We start from the raw sequence: 22,304 nt of genomic DNA, 5'->3' as shown, positions 1-22,304 counted from the left end.
TTAGATGCGCGCATTAAACAGCCAATGCATGCCGGCTGAGATGCCTGGACTTTAAAATATGTGATGTGGCGTCTCGATGGCATGTGAACTGTTTGGCGTTTGTGATGTGTTAAAATAATATTAATGTTTTGGTGACTGCGTGCATTTTTAGTGGTTTGAGAAGTGCCTTTATTGTTTGCTTTGGATGCTTTTATTTGATTAAATAAAGTAAACGTTAAAGGGTAAATAATCTTGGTTATTGGGCATAGTGCAATGTAGCAGTTGTTGAAAATTAATTATTATTAGTTGGACTTTGTAAATTAAGTAATAGTATTTGTTTATCATGTAGCTAATTTTAGACTTTGAATTGTGCTAAATGTGTTAAAGTGTGCTATTTGAGATTTTAAATTAGCATAGAAATGAACTACCATTTGATATGAATTTATTGTGGTTTATAATTTTCACTGTAAATAAGGTGTATATGTATGTGTTTAAGGTTTTTACCTGGCGTTTTGGGAAATGAAGCAAAATAAACAAACTCCTAATAAAGACAAGAAAGGAAAAGAAACTTAATGCCTGAGTAAATCCATGCAAATCTTCAACTGTGGGTACACCTCTTTCAAGTGTGGGGCACCGTGCAGTCAATGTACACTTGACAATGGAGCCTCAGCCCCAACCAGTCCCAGCAGAGGACTGCCCCTCCCTGGGCCTGGTTCTGCTGAAGGTTCTTCCTGTTAAAAGGGAGTTTTTCCTTCCCACTGTCGCCAAGTGCTTGCTCACAGGGGGCGTTTTGACTGTTGGGGTTTTTCCGTAATTATTTGGCTTTGCCTTACAATATAAAGCGCCTTGGGGCAACTGTTTGTTGTGATTTGGCGCTATATAAATAAAATTGATTTGAAATTGATTTGAATGGGACTACACTAAGGATCGGCTCTGAGCCCTTTTTTGTTGTAGTGGTGATGGACAGGTTGATGGACGAGATCAGACAGGAGCCTCCATGTACTATGATGTTTACAGATGTCATTGTGATCTGTAGTGAGAGTAGAGAGCAAGCTGAGTCTAGCCTCAAAATGTGGAGATACGCTTTGTAGAGCAGGGAAATGAAAGTCAGCAGGAGCAAGACTGAGTACTTGTGTGAATGAGAGATAGCGTGTTGGAATAGTGCAGTTACAAGGAATAGAGGTGGTTAAGGTAAATTAATTAAAATCTTAGGCTCAACTGTCCAAAGTAGCATAGAGTGTGTGGTAGAGAGGGAAAGAAGAGGGTGCAGGCAGGGTGGAGAGGGTGGTTAAATGTGACCAAAGAATATCTGCAAGAGCGAAGAGAAAGTCGAAAAGACAGTCGTGAGACCAGATTTTTTACTTACTTACTGTAAGCTTACTGTGGGCAGGATGCTGCACGGCTCTCTGGGATCCACCTTGGCCACAGGCAGATAGCTGGTTGGCCTTGGTATTTGCTTTGGCCATGGAGCCAACGGGCCGTTGCCAGACCTGAAAAATACAGCACAGTCATTAATCCCCCCACCCAGAGTCGAGATGCAGCTCCGCTGAGGAGCTGGAGGTGCCCTCCTGGGCTCGCCCTGATGTGGCTTTTGTGGCACCCGGCTGGTGATCTCTTCCCACAGCCTTGGCACGACCCTTCTTCTTCATCATCGTGGCCCCGCACAAGCCCTGATTACAGCCAGGACAGTCACTGTGAGAGGTGTCTGGGAGGGTGAGGATATGAAGGAGGGTTGGGCGGCTGATGTTTTGTTGGTGGGACCCCCTGGAGTGTCCCGGGGTGCGTAGCCACCGACCCCTGGAGACACATGCCCCAGTAGTCGTGACTGGTAAAATGCCACGGGGTTATGTGCCCAGTCCAGGCACTTTGTAAATGGCCTATGCCTCCCAGTACGCTACACACAAACCTGCACATCCACCATCCCTGGAACTTCCAACAACTCCAGGTCTTCTACAAATTGAGAGCAGCAACTTGGATTTTGAGGTCAAGGGGACTCTGAATTATGAATTATGCCATCCATTGTGTTTCTGACAGCAAAATGAGTGGGAATTGACATTTAAAATTGTTATTTTGGGCCATCTACTGCAAGAGTTATGACTGTAGGAAAGAGGTGCACAAATTTGTGACATCATCCATCAATTTTCTCTACCTGCTTACTCCAGTGCCATGGGGGGGTGGGGCCTATTCCAGCAGTCATGGGGCATGAGGTAGGGTACATCCTGGACAGGACACCAGTATGTCACAGGGCCACATATAGACAGACAAACACAGTCACACTCGCACCCACACCTAAGGGCAATTTAAAGTGTCCAGTTCACTTAACGTACATGTCTTTGGATGTGGGAGGAAGCCGGAGCACCTGGAAGGAAACCACGCAGACACAGGGAGAACATGCAAACGCCACACAGAAAGGCCCCAGGTGGGAATCAAACCCACGCCCTTCTTGCTTTGAGGCAACAGTGCTAACCACTAATCCATTACGCTGCCTTATGACATCATTATATTTGTATACGCCATCACATTTTGTCTACATGATATACAGCAATTCTGAATATTAAATCTCTATAATAAATCATTCTTGAATAATGGCTGTCAGAAAAAAATGTTTTATGAGTATGAAAATATATGCATCAAATAACCATAAAATATAATCAGTTTTTGTAATCATGGGCAGATACCGATTGTGTATTTGTAAAATGTCTATGTTGTGTTGTTAATGACTGTGTTCATAATAAATTCACTTGAACATTATTAACAATGAAATATGTGCACTAAACAATTGTACAATGTAATCAGTATATACAGTGGTGTTCAGAATAATAGTAGTGCTATGTGACTAAAAGATTCATCCAGGTTTTGAGTATATTCTTATTGTTACATGGGAAACAAGGTACCAGTAGATTCAGTAGATTCTCACAAATCCAGAAAGACCAAGTATTCATGATATGCACACTCTTAAGGCTATGAAATTGGGCTATTAGTAAAAAAAAAAAGGTGTTCACAATAATAGTAGTGTGGCATTCAGTCAGTGAGTTTGTCAATTTTGTGGAACAAACACGTGTGAATTAGGTGTCCCCTATTTAAGGATGAAGCCAGCACCTGTTGAACATGCTTTTCTCTTTGAAAGCCTGAGGAAAATGGGATGTTCAAGACACTGTTCAGAAGAACAGCGTAGTTTGATTAAAAAGTTGATTGGAGAGGGGAAAACTTATACGCAGGTGCAAAAAATTATAGGCTGTTCATCTACAATGATCTCCGGTGCTTTAAAATGGACAAAAAAAAAAAAAACAGAAAATGGAAAACAACCATCAAAATGGATAGAAGAACAACCAGAATGGCAAAAGCTCACCCATTGATCAGCTCCAGGATGATCAAAGACAGTCTGGAGTTACCTGTAAGTGCTGTGACAGTTAGAAGACGCCTGTGTGAAGCTAATTTATTTCCAAGAATCCCCCGCAAAGCCCCTCTGTTAAATAAAAGACATGTACAGAAGAGGTTACAATTTGCCAAAGAACACATCAACTGGCCTAAAGAGAAATGGAGGAATATTTTGTGGACTGATGAGAGTAAAATTGTTCTTTTTGGGTCCAAGAGCCGCAGACAGTTTATGAGACGACCCCCAAACTCTGAATTCAAGCCACAGTTCACAGTAAAGACAGTGAAGCATGGTGGTGCAAGCATCATGATATGGGCATGTTTCTCCTACTATGGTGTTGGGCCTATATATCACATACCAGGTATCATGGATCAGTTTGGATATGTCAGAATACTTGAAGAGGTCATGTTGCCTTATGCTGAAGAGGACATGCCCTTGAAATGGGTGTTTCAACAAGACAATGACCCCAAACACACTAGTAAACCAGAAAAATCTTGGTTCCAAACCAACAAAATTAATGCCTCGCAGATGTGAAGAATTCATGAAAAACTGTGGTTATACAACTGAATACTAGTTTAGTGATTCACAGGATTGCTAAAAAAAAGTAGTTTGAACATAATAGTTTTGAGTTTGTAGCGTCAACAGCAGATGCTACTATTACTGTGAACACCCCCTTTTCTACTTTTTTTTTTTTTTTTTTTACTAATAGCCCAATTTCATAGCCTTAAGAGTGTGCATATAATGAATGTTTGGCCTTGTTGGATTTGTGAGAATCTACTGAATCTACTGGTACCTTGTTTCCCATGTAACAATAAGAAATATACTCAAAATCTGGATTAATCTTTTAGTCACATAGCACTACTATTCTGACACCACTGTATGTAGTGCTCTGGGATACCTATGGTTTTATTATCAAATGTTGATCTGTATTCTTAATGACATTAAAGAAAATCACTTCATGACCATTAATATACACAAAATAAGACTAAAGTGCATAATTTGCAAATGTTTACCACATCTTGTTAATGAGTTATTCTTTAGACAATAAACATTTCATTATCTTTAATATGCAAATACGTACACGCATGAAACAACCCTTAAATATCATTCATTTATTTATTCCCTGGGGATACCAATGGGTAAGTATCAAGTGTTGTGTGTGTTCTTTTATGGATCATCGTCTGGATATGCTTGGATTCTGTGAAACCTGGCTTAAATCCACAGCTGTCCTTCCTCTGAATGAGGCCTGCCCACCGGAGTACACTTTTAGTCACGTTTCACGTGATGTGAGGAAAGGCGGGGATGTTGCTTTTATTTATAAATCCAGGTTTACTTTATTAACTGTTGGGAGACATAAATATAATTCATTTGAGCAGCTGATTCTCCGTTATGCCCATGATGCTAGGTACTGTCAAGGTCATAAAACTGGAAATCAGCTATGTTATATTGTCACTGTCTATAGGCCTCCTGGCCCATATTCTGAATTTTTAGATGAATTTGGGGCGTTCATCTCTAGTCTTTCAACTAGTGTAGACAACATTTTGATTATTGGTGACTTAAACATTCATATAAATAAGCCCTCTGATCCTTTTGGTTAATCATTTATGGAAATCATGGATGCATAGGATTTCAGCAGTTCATTCATGGTTCAATGCATATCAGTGGTAATACTCTGGATTTGGTTCTTGCACGTGGCCTTGCTGTTACAAATATCGACATCCTGCCTCTTGCATCAGCGGTCTCTGACCACTCGCTTATTAGGTTTACAATTACGCTGCTGCGTTTAGTGGCGCAACAACCTTGCCTATCATTGCGGCGACGAATTAAACTTTCAACTTTGACCGAACTCGAAGCAAGACTACCAGAAATCTTAACTTCAAGCTTGATGAATTTTCAGTCGGAAGACAGTCTTGCGGATAGCCTGAATTTAGTGCTAAAAACCACACTTGATAAGATTGCGCCTCCTCTATTAAGGCCACGCCTTCCCAAGGCACAGACACCTTGGTTTAACAGTTATTTGCGTGACCTTAGGAAGAAGGCTAGAGGGTTGGAACGGAAATGGCGTAGTTCCAAACTAGAGGTGTTCCACCTTGCGTGGCGTGAAGCTATTTTAGATTATAAGCATGCTTTATTGGCTACGAAGCAGGCCTATTACTCTGAACTGATAAACAAAAACAAGCATAACTAAAAGTTTTTGTTTGATACGGTGGCATTTCTTGTTCATGGACAGCTACCTGTTGGCCATTCTCCTTTTTCAGCACAGGACTTTCTGGACTATTTCGAAAAGAAAATAGAAGATATAGGTTGAGCACATCTCAGCATACTTTGGTCCAGTCATTGTATTTCCATCTACTGAGCTGGGGACTACCACTAAGGTACTACCTAGATTCACGGAATTTAACAGTATCTCACAAGGTGTGCTGATGAAACTCGTGATGTACTAGAAGCACAACCTGTTTATTTGATCCTATACCAAAAAATTGTTTATGGATCTTTGGCCCATTCTTTGGCCGACTATGCTGGAAATTGTTAACCTTTCTTTAAACTCTGGATCTGTTCCAAATTGTTTTAAATCTGCCGTGGTTAAACCACTACTCAAGAAATCTAATCTTGATCCTGGTGTATTGAAAAATTATAAAATTCTGGAAAAGGTGGTTTCACGGCAGCTTGTGGACCACCTTACTGAGAATGACCTTTTTGAGCCACTGCAGTCTGCTTTTAGAAGACATCACTCCACAGAAACAGCACTTATTAAAGTAGTTAATGATCTTCTGTGAGCAATGGGCTCGGATACTACTACAGTATTGGTGTTATTGGATCTCAGTGCTGCGTTTGACACAGTTGATCATCATATTCTACTTGATAGGCTAGAAAACTGTTTCGGGATTACTGGAACTGCTCTTGCGTGGCTGACATCTTATTTGTCTGGTCGTTCACACTGTGTTTTGTGCAACGACACTACCTCTGATTTTAGGGGCATGAAGTTCGGGGTTCCGCAGGGATTCGTTCTGGGTCCCCTGCTTTTTTTCCCTGTATATGGCACCCCTTAGGAACATTTTGCGGCGTTTTGGGGTTGCTTTTCATTGCTATGCTGATGATACTCAGTTGTATATGCCGATAGCTGCTTGAAATCCTGTCCACATAAAATCTTTACAGGACTGTCTCGCAGCAGTGAGAAGTTGGATGTCTAGCAACTTTCTACTTTTGAACTCTGATAAGACTGAAATGATGGTTCTTGGTCCAGCAAGACATCGGCATCAATTTGATCAGCTGGCGCTTAGCCTAGGTTCATGTTATACATCATACTGACAAACTGAGGAACCTTGGGGTAATTTTTGATCCTACATTGTCCTTTGACCTCCACATTAGGGACATTACGAGGACTGCTTTCTTTCATTTAAGAAATGTAGCAAAGATTTGTCCCATCCTGTCTATGGCTGATGCTGACTCTGATTCATGCTTTTGTTTCTTCTAGATTGGACTATTGTAATGCTTTGTTTTCTGGTTTACCACAGTCCAGCATCAGGGGTCTTCAGCTGGTTCAAAATGCTGCTGCCAGACTTCTGACGCGAAGGAGAAGGTTTGATCATATTACGCCGGTGGTGGAATCCCTTCACTGGCTTCCGGTCTCCTTGAGATCAGATTTTAAGGTATTACTATTGGCCTATAAATTTGTTCACGGACTGGCGCCCTCCTATCTGGCCGGCCTGGTTGAGTCCTATGTGCCGGCTAGGGCTCTGCGTTCACAGGGTGCAGGACTATTGTGTGTCCTGAGGGTTAAGAAAAGGTCAGCAGATTACAGAGCTTTTTATCACTGCGCTCCAGCTCTGTGGAATGATCTGCCTGCACAAATACGACAGACGGGACTCTGTGGAGACTTTTAAAGCCAGGTTGAAGACACATCTCTTCTCCCAGTTTTATCATTAGTATTTTATTGTGTGTCTTTTTTTATACCTTTATTTATTTTACTTCTTTTAATTTTTTATGGTTACATTTTTATTGTATTTTAATCTTATTTCATTTTATTCTGCTTTTAAATGCTTGTGAAGCGCCTTGAGGCGATTACTTGTGATTTGGCGCTATATAAATTAATAAATTATTAAAATAAATTATTATTCTTTTATTAATTACATCCTCTTCACCCCCCCCCCCCCCCCCCCCAACTTCCTTCCTCATTAATATGGAATGCATTTACCAAATATTCCTAAAATGACAACTCCTAACATGTATTCATTGTGTAAGTATGCATTTTTCACAACTTATAATATTTGAAAGAAAAACCACTTTATACCCTAAAATAATAACATGAACCAAACAACTGTACAATTTAATCAGCTCATCTACTCCCTTGAATGTTTGGTTTAAGTACAAATTAAAGTTATATTCCTGTGAGAGGTTGTGGGGTAGCTGCAGTGTGAAGATAAACAAATATAAATATATATAATATAATATAAATATAATATATATAAAAGCCCCAGTTATCTTATTTGAGCTGTTATCAGAATGGTCTTCTTATCACTAACAGTATATTAGTTGGCATTTTGGGAATTAAAGTTCATTTTGCTGTTTCAATTCTAAGTTTTACATGTAATGTGTGAGTATGTTCCTTTGTGAAACCACGTGACTGTGCGGTGTGGATTACCTGCTGTAGTGTCATAGTTTGGATGAGGCACCTGCCCAACAGTAACAGGCAGCGGGAAAAGGTAACCATGGATGCACACTTTGGATTGAGGCTGGTTTGCTTGAGTTAAGGAAAAAAAATTAATTAAGGCTCTGAGAACAAATGTTAAGTTTCAGTTTTGCAAGATAAAGCAGGACAATAATTTCAAAGTCACAGTGGTGTTTTAATCTTGTGGTCAGTTGGAGTTGACCCTTTGAGGGATTTACAGTTTGAGAATATTTCAGTGCATCAAGGATCGTACTGGAACAACTCCTAACCCAGTATGACCATTGACGTGGTAATGGACTACGTACTGAAGAGAGTGGCCACCACTGCGTGTGCTGTGGGCTCCACCTGAAACACACAGCGCCAGAAGAAGCCCTCGTGGTGCAGAGTGAGAGGAGGTGGCAAAAGCTGTCGCTGGTTCCTCTTCCAGCTACAAAACAAGACCAACAGACAGACTGGCATCAATGAGTAATGACAGTTTTCTCAGCAGGTGGCTGCCTGAGGAGGTGATATGTGGTTCTGGGGGTGTCCGCACCACGCCGGCATAGAATGTGGTTCTGATTATGGGCTGAAGGTGTTTTGTTAAAATCTGATTGATTGGGACGGAATAAATACAACTTTAGTTAAGTTTATGTATACAGTGCAAATCACAACACGGGGTTACCCCGGTGCGCTCACGTGCATAAGGTCTGACCTTACCCACCCTGTCAACTGCTTCCATGGAATTGAAAGACTTGTTTGTAATGCTGCTGTTTTAGGAAGGCGTTTACAAGGGGATCAACTTTTATAAATATAGTTCTCGTCTCTGCTTGTTACCCCCAACAAGAAGAAGTAAAACCTAAATAGGCCAGGAGGCCCACTGGGGTCGATGCTGATGTCTGGATTCAGCAGCATGAAGCGGATAAGAGCCTACAACACCTCATGGACAGGACACCAGTCTAACACAGGTTACTTCCCCAGACGAGGCAGGGTACCATTTACAGCTGGGTGTGACTCAGACAATGCAGGCTAAGTGGCACGTCCTTTAATGCAGACAGGTAGTTGTGTTCAAAGCCAGGTCGAAATATTGGCACACCAGCTCCTTATACACTGAGCTGCCTGCTCTACACCCCCAACAAGCAAGTTATATAATTATCCACATCTGTTAATTAGCTTGTTTGTTACCAGGATCAAGCAAAAACTAAGGAAAAGATTTACTGAAAACTTGTAAGAGCAGAGGGAAGAAGCCAGTGCTCATGTTTGATCCTGGTTCCTTTGATCTTAGTTGGAGAGTAAAAGCATCAGGATCTACGGTTCAGTGATCAGGATCAAAGGAATATGATCAAACATCAGTATCACCCTGACTGTAGTGAGTAAAAGTCCTGCTTCTACCTGCGCACATTCACTGAGAGTTGAACTTATTGCAACCAGCTGGTGAGTTACTGGATAGAACAAATATGTGATAGGCACTTTACCCATCTCTGGTCAGGATAGGCTCAAGGTCCAGGTTATGAATCATAAATAAAGACAAGCAATTGGGATCAAGATCATGATTAAGAATCAGGATCCTCACTCATCTTCAAGTGCTTACTCCCAGTTAGGGTCACAGGGGGCTGGAGCCTATCCCAGCAGTCATAGAGTGTGAGGATGGGTACACCCTGACGGGACGCCAGTTTGTCACAGGGTCACACATAGACAAACAAACACATTCACCCCTGCACGCACACCTACGGACAATTATAAAGTTTCCAGTTCACTTAACCTGTATGTCTTTGGATGTGGGAGGATGCACCTTGAGAGAACCCACACAAACATGGGAGAACATGCAAACTCCACACAGAAAGGCCACAGGTGGGAATCGATCCCATGACCCTCTTGCCGTGAGGAAACAGTGCTCTAACCACTAAGCAACCGTGCTGTCCGTCTTCACGATCCTGATTGCAAACTTTTCAAACGTCCCTCAGACTGAGTGGTTAACGGATTCGATTTAGGCTTTTGTACGTTAGATTCCGTTCGAGGTCACAGACCCAATTTACCACCAAGCAGCTTCTCCTTTATGCATATTATCACATGCTTATTTACAGATATGACAATTGAGCCATCCTACCTCTGTGCCATTGACACCTTTCTCATCAGCCATGGTTGGATGTATTGACCATGTAAACGGTCCACAGTTGTCACTGGCCACCAACCAGTAATCTGTACCAAAAGCCAAGAGAAACACAGGGGTCCCAACTGCCCAAATATCCCCCCAGACAAGGCTGCAGCTCCCCCCTCATAACTCCTCACTGTACCCGTCTCCTCAGCCTTCAGCCCAGTGACTCCTCAGCTTCTCACCAGCGTCCACTCTGTACTCCTCTAGCCAGAAGGACAGCAGCACGGCTCTCCCAGCCACTCCCTGGCATGCCGGGGGCCGCAGGAGCAGGAGCCTAACCGAGGAGGTCAGACAGAAAGCTATTTTAGGAAGCAGCAGCCCGTCCTCATCAAATTACTGTTGGTGTGCTGTGCATATATAAAGGAGACAAGGAGATGCAGGGTTGCTTTATGTCTTTAAGTGTAACTTGTTAGATTAGAACATATTAAGCCAGACGCCCTTCAGTTTCCACATGGAGAAACACACGCACAGCTCCTGGTGTTCCAGTCGTCTCCCAGCCAAGTACTACGTAATAACTGCTTTACTTCTGACATCTGACAGGATTTCATGATGATGTGCTCAAGTATGATCAAGCTTTTTGTTGTTGTTTACCCAGATCAATCATGGCAACAGTTTGATTTCCTATTATCACATGCCGGGAGTATTTTAAAGATGAAGTTTTCCCCTCGCTTTAACCCTTTATGACCACAGGGGGATTTTGTGCAATTATCTCCCCAAATGACACGCCCAAAAAAATAAAGGCTTATTTCTCCTGTATGATGAAGAAAGCATTTACTTTGTACTAACATTAAAAAAAAAAAAAATCAGGTGTTACATAGGCCAAGTAGGTTTTTTCGTACCAAAGGTGACTGTATATATGATTCATTCAAGTTACAGTGATGCCTGTCAGTCACTTATGCCGGTGGTAGTTAGTGCCATCTAGTGGCATGTTTAAATCCACTTTTCATGCTTGTCCTCCACAAGCATTGTGGCTAAATGATCTTTCCAGTAGCGCTGCCCCCAGCATCCAACCATGTCTTTCATCCACGCCAGGAGCTTTGCCACCGAGGAGCTTTCCTGACCACCTCGGTGACTTCGGCCTAGGTGATGGATGAGTCTGAGGTCGGGTCACGGAGGAAGCAGCTCAAGCAAAGCCGCCCACACTGACGGACAATGACTGCATATTAGCAGCCGGCTCACAGTTGCACCAGTATAGAGCATGTAGGAGCCGTGCTCCAAAGTGACTGCGGGGGTAAGTCCTCACAAAACAGTTTGAGAGAGACAAGCCAGTAAGAAATTTTACTTATTTACTTAATGCTGGTGAGTTGTCACGTGTGGGCTGTGGGTAGAATGGCGCTAAGACTTTACTACCAGTCTACGTGCCTGTGGTTTAGATGAGCGCATTAAACAGCCAATGGGATAACCGGCTGAGATGCCTGGACTTTAAAATATGCGATGTGGCGTCATCGATAGGCATGTGAACTGTTTGGCGTTTGTCATGTGTAAAAGTATATTAATGTTTGGTGACTGCGTGCATTTTTAGTGGTTCGAGAAGTGCCTTTATTGTTTGCTTTGGATGCATTTATTTGATTAAATAAAGTAAACGTTAAAGGGTAAATAATCTTGGTTATTGGGCATAGTGCATAGTGCATAGTGAGATTTTAAATTATGCATAGAAATGAATTACCATTTTGATAGAATTTATTGTGGGGTCATAATTTTCACTGTAAATAAGGTGTACGTGTATGTGTGTTTAAGGTTTTTACCTGGGTTTTTGGGAAATGAAGCAAAATAAGCAAACTCCTAATAAAGAAAACAAAGGAAAAGAAAGTTAATGCTTCAGCCTGAGTAAATCCATGCAAATCTTCAACTGTGGGTACACCTCTTTTCAAGTGTGGGGCACCGTGCAGTCAATGTACACTTGACAGTCAAAAACTGGCTGTGGAAGCCCAAATAGCCGAGCGCTCCAAAGCTCAAAGCCCGGGTGCCCCAAAGGTCTGCTTCAAGGCTTAAAAGCGAATTGCTCCACAGCTCAAAGTCCAGCGCTCAAGCTCAAAGTTCAGCGCCCAGTGCTGAACCTCCAAAGCCCAGTGCTCAGTGCTCAAGCTCCAAAGACCAGCGCCCAACGCTCAGGCCTTAAAGCCCAGCACCCAACGCTCAAGCTCCAAAGCCCAGCGCTCAAGCTCCAAAGTTCAGTGCCCAACGCTCAAGCTCCAAAGCCCAGCGCCCAATGCTCAGACCCCAAAGCCCAGCGCCCAACGCCCAAGCTCCAAAGCCCAGCGCCCAAGCTCCAAAGCCCAGTGCCCAACACTCAAGTTCCAAAGCCCAGCACCCAATGCTCCAGCTCCAAAGCTCAGCACTTCAAAATGGCAGACTCAAAGAGCCTGCAGTAGCTGAAAACCAGCAACAATACCGCTAAAAGGCAGTTCACTCAGCTGGCTAATGCAATATTCAGAACATGCAAGAGCATGTCAGTTGATGAGTTAAAGGAGGCCTTCGGCAGGATTGCGGTGGAGGCTGATAAAGTCATTGATGCAAATGATGACCTAGAAGTTTCAGAGGCTTGGGGTGGAGAGGCCAACTCCTCCGCAAAAGAGGAAATGTATGAGGATATTAAAAGCATGGCAAGAGAATATGAGGGGAGGCTGGAGGAGGTGCAAGATATTATCCAGAAGACTATATGGGATTACTTTGGGCACCTAGAGCTCTCCACCTGCCTTGAACTGGCAGAGGAAGAGTGTGAGAGAGTATCCTCCACTGCGCTGGGAGTAAAGCTCCAGAGGCAAGGAGAGCCTACGGGTTCCAATGAGGTCCGCAAGTTCCAATTGTTGGACAGTCTAGATGAGAATGTGGCACGAGATCTGCGGCTGTCGACTTGTGGGATGGCAAATGAGATTTTCCGCACACTTGAAAATCATTTTGGGAATAAATCTGCTATAGGTTTGGAGATAGGTGAGGAGCTTCAGGCGCTGCCCCTGGTAAGAGGCCACCAAGTAAAGAAATTGTAGATCTTATACAGGTGGTTGAGAAGGCGCTAAATGATCTAAGTGAAATGGGTGACATAGGAGCTTTGAAAAATCCGCTGATGACAAAATCCTTGGAGAGCAAGTTGCCGGAAGTCCTTAAGAAGGAGTGGCTCATGTTTGTAGCAGAAAGAAGGGGTGTGGGAGCCCAGAAGACCGCTTTGGACATGTTGCTTTCATTTCTTAAAAGTCAAGAGGCAATTTATGAGGAATTGGAGCAATTGAGGGAGGATGAACCCTCTAGTAGGAGCCAAAGAGTCAGCTAAAGCAAGCTAGAACCAGAGCAACCAGGTCTGCCAATTTCCCAGAAGCTTGCATTATCTGTGGGGAAAGCAGTCATAAGCGGAGACTGTATCGGTGCAAAAAGTTTAAAGCTCTCAATCTGAAGGAAGAAAAGGAAGCTATCCGAAAGTTTGGGGCCTGCAAGAATTGCCTTGAGGTCTATGATGATGGAGAGTGCAAGACCACCTTCCTCTGCAAAAATGAGAGCTGCAAAACAGGAGTCGCTGCTGAGCATCACTACCTTCTGTGTCCCACTCCTGGGAGGAAGACTTTACCCAAAAAAGGTGGTCAAAGGCAGAGAGAGTTGGACAAAGTGGCAAAAAGTGCACTGAAAACCAGGAAGATTTTATGACAAAACTGCCCCCAGAGCTGGCCCAGCAATGCCGAAAGGTCTTTTGTAATGTGACAGTAAGAACCCTGAAGCTCAGCGGTGAATGAGGGCTTGCAAAGAGATCAGACCCTGCAGGAGTTTCCTGTTCTGATGATGATCCTTGATGTTACGGCAAATGCTGGCCAAAGAACAGGAATGCTGATAGACCTGGCTTCCGATACAAATTATATAACCCATGAGGTGGCTGGGGAGTTAAATCTAAAGAGTGAGGACATGACTTTGGTGATTCATGGAGTAGGAGGCATGCAGGTTTCTGTGGAGACAAAGTGATACCTTTTGAAGATCAGGGTCAGTACCCCAAAAGGTACCCTGAAGTCCCACCAACTTATGTGTTATGGGCTGGACAGTATTGCAGAAATCTACCACCATGTGTCCCTTAATAAATTATAAGAGATCTTGCCAGACATCCCTCTTGGAGAACTGGTGAGGCCCAGAAAGATAAGTTACTCATCAGTCACAAGAGGGCCAGCTTGAGCCTCAAAAAGTGGGCTCAATTGGAGATCTTGTTTTGTCGGATGGGCCACCCAGATCTCTTTGACAAAGCCAGCATAACTGCTCATACTTCAAGAATGCACTTTGCACACTCCATGCGAGCAGCTGCTGTGATGTATCAGGAGCATACCTACAAGGGCTCAGGCCAGGGACCTCAGGTCACCCTGGCGACCAGGTCAACCGCTAGCCACAATTTCTTGGAATTGTGAAAATGGGACAAGATTGGTGCCACCTGCAAGCCGAAGTGTGGGGGTTGCCGCTGTGGAAAGTGCCAGGCAGGACGGAAAGAGATCACCCTCTTGGAGGAGCGGGAGCTTGAGCAAGTGAGGAAGGGGTTGACTTATACCCTTGGAGACCATCACTGCAACAAGCCTCACTGGCATACCAGATATCCTTGGGTTGAGCATCCTGTATCCTTGCCCACCATCAACCGCAGAGTAGTGGAGGTGACATTTTTGAGAACAGAGCGGCAGTTGTCCAAGGACCCAGAATGGAAGTCAGCCTATATGGCTCAAGTGCATGAGATGGTTGAGCGGGGAGCTGCTGTCAAGTTGTCACAGAACATACTGGAGAGTTGGACTGGTCCGGTTTGGTACATCAGCCACCTTATTGCCCCAAACCCTCATTCCATCACTACAACCAGTACGGCTCACCTGGAACAGTAGTCAGAAGTGTAAAGGGCAAAGTTTGAATGACCTACTCATCAAAGGACCTGATGTGCTGAACAACATACACGCCGTCCTCCTGAGATTTCGGCAAGGAGTTTTGCTGCCATTGGTGCCATATAAAAATATATAACTCAGTCTGGCTTGCATCTCCACCACGTTGTATGGAGAGACTCTGAAGAGGAGGAAATTGCTGAATATGCAATAACCAGAGTCAACATAGGCGATAAACCTGCCAGTTGCATCGCTCAAGTCGCTATGCGAGAGACTGCAAACCTGCCAGGGTTCTCTCATTTTACAGAAGTGCGGCAAGTGTTGGAGGAGGATACGTACGTGGATGACATACTTACCTCGTGCGATGACCGGGATCAATTAAAACACATAATGGCAAATGTTGGACGAATCCTAAAAGCAGGTGGATTTAAGCTGAAGCCGTGGGTCTTCTTCAGTCAAAGTGGGAGGGACCCCAATGACCAAAAGATTGCTGGCACCTCAGTTTCATTCTCCCCAATCAGTTCTCGGACGAGGATCATAAGGCGCTTGGGATGGGCTATACGCCAGTCAAAGATGAGCTCCACTTCATGGTCTCGGTAAACTTCTCAAAAAAATGCCAGAAGATGAGACTAGGGGAGCATTTGTTGAAGGAGGATGTGAAACAGCAGACACCAAATCCTCTGACCCAACGGGAGCTGCTGAGTCAGGTGGCTGGATTGCATGACCCCCCTGGGTTTGTAAATCCCAATCAAGCAAAAAGGGGCAATTCTTGTGAGGAAGCCTTCCAGGAGGCAAAGGCTCGAGGAAATGGAGCAGATGTCACATGGACACAGCATTGTCGGATGGACTTCGGGAGGATGTCATTAATCTGCTGGAGAGCTATGCTGAGCTGGACAAGCCTTACGTTCCCTAGAGCATTAATGCCTCCGGAGACAGGACACTGAACACTGCTGGCATCATAGTTTCAGATGGAGCGTGAACGCTCATATGGAGCCTGTCCTTTACCTGAGATGGGAATTTTGCCAAGGAATTGTTGTGCGGACTCGTTGAGGTCGAAAGCTAATTTCACTCCATTAGACCATAAGGATGATTCTGTGAAAGCTGAGGTCTGTGGAGCTGTCATACCGCCAGACTGAAGAATTACTTTCCACAGACACTGCAGGATTCGGGTGAAGAAGTGGTACCATCTAGGTGATAGCCAGACTGTTTTAGGCACAACACAGAGGGAGAGCTATGGATATCAGACCTTCTTCGCAAACAGAATTGGCAAAATTCAGAGCAGCACCAGCAATCAGGATTTGCGGTGTATCCCAGTCCTGGTGGGACCTGTGTTTTGTTTGTGTGTGTGTGGGGGGGGGGGGGTGACGGTCCTTTGCGGCCATCCTAATGTGTTTGTTGTGCTGCTGTCTTAGTGTGTGTGTTGTGTGTCCTGAGGTCTCGGCCACCGGGAGGCGCTGGTCCTGTTTACTGCCGTGGGGCTACAGAAGAAGGGAGTTCCCGACTTTTTGGTGCTCCTCCTCTTCCTCCTCTGGATTGCTGCGTGGGGAGCGGCCGCGTGCGCTTGGCCCTGGCTTGGTTCTTCAGTTTATTCCGCTACACCTTCCTTTCCTTTTCTTTTCTTTTACTTTTTATAATAAATGCCCTACAAAGGGTTAAAAAGATCCGTGCTTCTGTGTGTGCCTCACTTTTTGTTGCAGCTTTTGAGCCAGGCCATAACAAATGGGGGCTCGTCCGAACAATTTTTTGTTGTTTTGTTTTCCTAGACTCGTGTTGTGGCGCTTTGGGGTTTTTGCGCATCTTGTTTTTGCAGTTTGTGCTTGTTTGGCTGTGACCTACTTTTGAGGAGAGCAGGTGCGTCGGTGTGGGGCGTGGATACTCGCAGTAGGCTGTAGTGAGGATGCATGGAAGTGTGTTTGGTGTACTTTTTTTTGGGTGGCATGGTGTGTTTTGACGGACACAACCGAGGAAATATAGGTGAGTGAAATGCTGTTGTTGGTGTACGAGTATTGAGCTCTGTTTTGTGGCTGTGTATCCTGGTAAGGTAAGAGGCTTCGCTGCTTTATGCGTGGCCTGTTTTTTTTATAGGGGGGATGCAGTTTGGAGTTCACTGTGTTACAGTGTTCTTGGGAGCAGTCCAGGAGAAATGTTTTCTCGCTGGTTGTGTGCTTAATCATCCCGCCGCCAAACCATTGTTGACTCGGTTGGTGTGTGAATTGTTTGGTTATGTGGCATGGTGTGTGCGCGTAATGGACGCGCAGGTGGAGAGTTTTGTGGCTAATCCCACAAGGGTGAAGCCTAATGTTTTCGTCAAAGATAATTGCTGCCAATTGTGGCTCATTTTGACATTCCATTTGTAGAACGGGATAAGGAAGAAGTTATCAAACAACAAATTGATGACGCACTGGTTACAAAGGTTGTTTTTTTTCCTGCTGCGTCAGTGGTAACCCAGGTGGCAGCTGGGACAGCTGAAGCTGATTTGCGTAAATTGGAGGTTGCAGTTGGAATGAGATGTCTGGACCTCAATCTCGAAGAGCAGGAAATTCAGTCTAATCTTAGGGAGAAAGAGATTCAGTTAGAACAACATAAGTTGGATATGGAAGAGGCGCAGAGACGGGAGGCGGTGCATGTGTCTGACGTGCGGACTGTTAATCCTGGTGAAGCAGACTTTGACATTAACAAGTGTATTTGATTTATTCCACTGTTTATGAGAGAGACGTGGATAAATATTTTGTTTTGTTTGAGCGCGTGGCCGAGGGAGGTTTGGCCGCTGCTGTTGCAATGTGTGTTTACAGGTAAAGCATCCCTTCACTGGCTTCCTGTCCCAGTGATATCAGATTTTAAGGTTCTGCTACTAACCTATAAAATTATTCATGGACTGGCACCTCCCTACCTAGCTGACCTAATTAAACCTTACGTACCGGCCTGGGCTTTACATTCTCAGGGTGACTACTTTGTGTCCCTAAGGTGAATAAGAAGTCTGCAGGTCACAAAAGCTTCTCTTATCGTGCCCCTGTTCTGTGGAATGATCTCCTGCGTCAATAAAACAGTCAGATTCTGTGGAGATTTTCAAGTCCAGACTTAAGACGCACTTATTTTACCTTTCATATGGCTAGCATACTGGTACAGTTTTGTTTTTAAAACGCTTTTTACTCTTTTAATTCATTCATTAGTAATTGGAGCGGGCTGCGGTCTTAACTTTACATAATTCTGGGTCTTTTAGTGAATTTCGGGCTAGTGGCCGGCGATCACCTTAGTATTTCTCTGTTTTTCTTGTTGTTTAATGCTGGCAATTAGACAGTATTTTTTTGTCTTCTGATGCCTGATTCTGTTTTTTTTCATCTCTGTTTTAAGGTGCAGCTCCATCCAGAGATGGGAGTTGTATTCGTGTTGGAGATCCTCCTGTACTGTGCGCCAATAGCATTTCTTGTATATTTGTCCGTGAATTGTTCTGTGAATTGTTCTGTAATTTATGTTTGTAGCATGGCCCAAGCAGAGGGTCACCCCTTTGAGTCTGGTCTGCTTGAGGTTTCTTCCTCAGAGGGAGTTTTTCCTTACCACTGTTGCTCTGGGGGTTGGTAAGGTTAGACCTTACCTGTGTGAAGCGCTTTGAGGCAACTCTGTTGTGATTTGGCGCTATATAAATGAAAAACAAATGAAACTAGGACTGCAAGCAGTCATATACGGGCCCTCGTTCCGTGCAACCGCCTACCCAGGCTAGTGGGTGCCCTTGTGACCACATGTGGGCATGTGCATGCAGGGGCAACCACTCATCACACAGTTAAAATTTTAAACAAATCACACAGTGCATCAAGGAGTTATGACATGTTGATTGTTCATCCACTAGGGGGTGCTCAGTGTACAAACAGAGGGGCTGGGTGTGTTCAGGGGCCAACCGTCATCATACATGTGAAGTTTCAAGTCAATCAGGCAAAGCATGAAGGAGTTATCATGACTTGATGTTCCATGGCAAAGGGTCAAAAGGGCGGCACCATAGCGGCCACACCCTTCAACATAGAGAAAAGCTTTCGATAACTTTTGTTCAGTATCATCTTTGGATGCTGTCAAAGAAATTTGAAGTGCATTGGACAAAATCCCTGTGAGGAGTTTGATCAAATACAACGTGGAAATCACGCCAAAATGAGAAGAAAATTCAAAATGGCTGACTTCCTGTTTGGAGTAGACTCATGGTGCAAGAGACTTTTTTGTACGTCTATGAAAGTCACACGTGTACCAATTTTCATCTCCCTACTCCAAAAAAACCCCTATGTGGAGGGGTTTTTGAAAGTTTCAAGGGGGCGCTATTGAGGCATTTTGCCCCGCCCATGGGCAACGCCCTATAAATTGTAGAGGTTGTCATGCTCGACCTGTGTATCAATTTTCATGATGATGTGACAAATTAAAGCCGTCAAAATGAAGAACGTAATTTCATGGCGAATGGGCAATATTCAGCACGCCGCCACACGGACGCCGTTACTCGTACCTTCACGGCGTTCATCGCCTACGTTCACCAATTTATTCTGCATGTTTTAGAAGTGGAATGAAGTTGATTGGGTTAAGTATGTGACATCAGGACCTCTTAAAGTAAAAATAGGACATTTCCCGCCACCACCGGGGGCGCTATGGCGCAGGTGGGAACTTAAGATATGTAGACGTTCAGGGCAGAGCCCTCATCATGTCCAGCAAGTTTGAAGGATCTACGATGATGTATGTGGGCGTGACAGCCGTTCGAAGTGAATTGGCGTGCTCCGAAAAAGCTCGCCAAAGTTTGACGACCCCTAGCAGCCACGCCTTTTGACTTAATTAGAATCTTTTGATAACTTTTGATCACCATTGTGTTGTGATGATTTTGACCAAATTTGAAGACGATCAGATAAAATCCCTAGGACGAGTTCGTTCAAATGTAAGTAGTGGAAATGGCCAAAAATGGCAAAAATTTGCTCAAAATCGAAACTTAAAATCAAAATGGCCGACTTCCTGTCGATATTTCACCATGACAGTAAGAGACTTTTTCGTGCATCCTGGCATGGTAAATATGTGTACCGAATTTCGTGAGGCTACGACGAAAAAAGCCCAATGCGGAGGGTTTTTTGAAACTTTCTAGGGGGCGCTATTTCTCAATTTTTCTGCGACCATGTGCGATGCCCCCAAAATATCAAATTTCGGATCTGGCCGGACAACTTTGGAAAGTTTGGTGAGTTTTTGAGCATGGGAAGAGGCCGAAATTTCGATTTCAAGAGTCAGAATAACAATAATAATAATAAATAATAATAATAATAAACAGCGCAATTACAATAGGGTCCTCATAGGACGTTGCCTACTCGGGCCTTAATAATAATAAATAGGACTGCAAGCAGTCATATACGGGCCCTCGTTCCGCGCGACCGCCTACCCAGGCCAGTGGGTGCCCTTGTGACCACATGTGGGCATGTGCATGCAGGGGTAACCAGTCATCACACAGTTAAAATTTTAAACAAATCACACAATGCATCAAGGAGTTATGACATGTTGATTGTTCATCCACTAGGGGGCGCTCAGTGTACAAACAGAGGGGCTGGGTGTGTTCAGGGGCCAACCGTCATCATACATGTGAAGTTTCAAGTCAATCAGGCAAAGCATGAAGGAGTTATCATGACTTGATGTTCCATGGCAAAGGGTCAAAATGGCGGCACCATAGCAGCCACACCCTTCAACATAGAGAAAAGCTTTCGATAACTTTTAGTCAGTATCATCTTAAGATGCTGTCAAAGAAATTTGAAGTGCATTAGACAAAATCCCTAGCAGGAGTTTGTTCAAATACAACATGTGGAAATCATTTCAAAATGAGAAGAAAATTCAAAATGGCCGACTTCCTGTTTGGAAGTAGACCCATGGTGCAAGAGGACTTTTTGTACGTCTATGCAAGTCACACGTGTACCAATTTTTATCTCCGTACTCCAAAAAAAAAACCCTATGTGGAGGTGTTTTTGAAAGTTTCAAGGGGGTGCTATTGAGGCATTTTGCCCCGCCCATGGGCGACACCCCTATGAATTGTAAGAGGTTGTCGTGCTTGACCTGTGTATCAATTTTCATGATGATGTGACAAAATTAAAGCCGTCAAAAGGAAGAACGTAATTTCATGGCGAATGGTAAATATTCGGCACAACGCCACACGGACACTCGTAACTTCACGGCGTTCATCGCCTATGTTCAACAATTTGTTCTGCATGTTTTAGAAGTGAAATGAAGTTGATTGGGTTAAGTATGTGACATCAGGACCTCTTAAAGTAAAAATAGGACCTTTCCCGCCACCACTGGGGTGTGCTATGGCGCAGGTGGGAACTTAAGATATGTAGACGTTCAGGGCGAAGCCCTCATCATGTCCAGCAAGTTTGAAGGATCTACGATGAAGTATGTGGGCGTGACAGCCGTTCGAAGTGAAATGGCGTGCTCCGAAAAGCTTGCCAAAGTTTGACGACCCCTAGCAGCCACGCCTTTTGACTTAATTAGAATCTTTTGATAACTTTTGATCACCATTGTGTTGTGATGATTTTGACCAAATTTGAAGATGATCGGATGAAATCCCTAGGATGAGTTTGTTCAAATGTAAGTAGTGGAAATGGGCAAAATGGGAAAAAGTTGCTCAAAATCGAAACTTAAAATCAAAATGGCCGACTTCCTGTCGATATTTCACCATGACAGTAAGAGACTTTTTCATGCATCCTGGCATGGTAAATACGTATGTGTACCGAATTTCGTGGGGCTACGACGAAAAAAGCCCAATGCGGAGGGGTTTTTGAAAATTTCTAGGGGGCACTATTTCGCGATTTTTCTGCGATCATGTGTGACGCCCCCAAAATATCGAATTTCGGATCCGGCCGGACGACTTTGGAAAGTTTGGTGAGTTTTTGAGCATGGGAAGAGGCCGAAATTTCGATTTCAAGAGTGAGAATAATAATAATAATAATAATAATAATAATAATAATAATAATAAACAGCGCAATTACAATAGGGTCCTCGTAGGACGTTGCCTACTCGGGCCCTAATAATAATAATAATAATAATAATAATAAACAGCACAATTACAATAGGATCCTCGTAGGACGTTGCCTACTCAGGCCCCTAATAATAATAATAAATAATAATAATAATAATAATAATAATAATAATAAATAATAATAATAATAATAATAATAATAATAATAATAATAAACAGCGCAATTACAATAGGGTCCTCGTAGGACGTTGCCTACTCGGGCCCTAATAATAATAATAATAATAATAAACAGCGCAATTACAATAGGGTCCTCGTAGGACGTTGCCTACTCAGGCCCTAATAATAATAAT

The 22,304-nt window shown here is 43.7% G+C and overlaps 1 long non-coding RNA gene across 1 annotated transcript; it reads left to right on the top strand.

The window, feature by feature from the left end:
- The first annotated feature begins 9,842 nt into the window (after window positions 1-9,842).
- Window positions 9,843-21,580, top strand: LOC117520285. The gene is made up of 4 exons (XR_004563591.1): window positions 9,843-9,918; window positions 10,974-10,978; window positions 14,847-14,849; window positions 21,569-21,580. It is a non-coding gene; the product is annotated as an uncharacterized LOC117520285 (long non-coding RNA).
- Window positions 21,581-22,304: the final 724 nt, after the last annotated feature.

The sequence above is a fragment of the Thalassophryne amazonica genome, chromosome 11 (assembly GCF_902500255.1).
Source record: "Thalassophryne amazonica chromosome 11, fThaAma1.1, whole genome shotgun sequence".
NCBI lineage: Eukaryota > Metazoa > Chordata > Actinopteri > Batrachoidiformes > Batrachoididae > Thalassophryne > Thalassophryne amazonica.
This window is presented reverse-complemented; position numbering and strand designations above follow the sequence as displayed.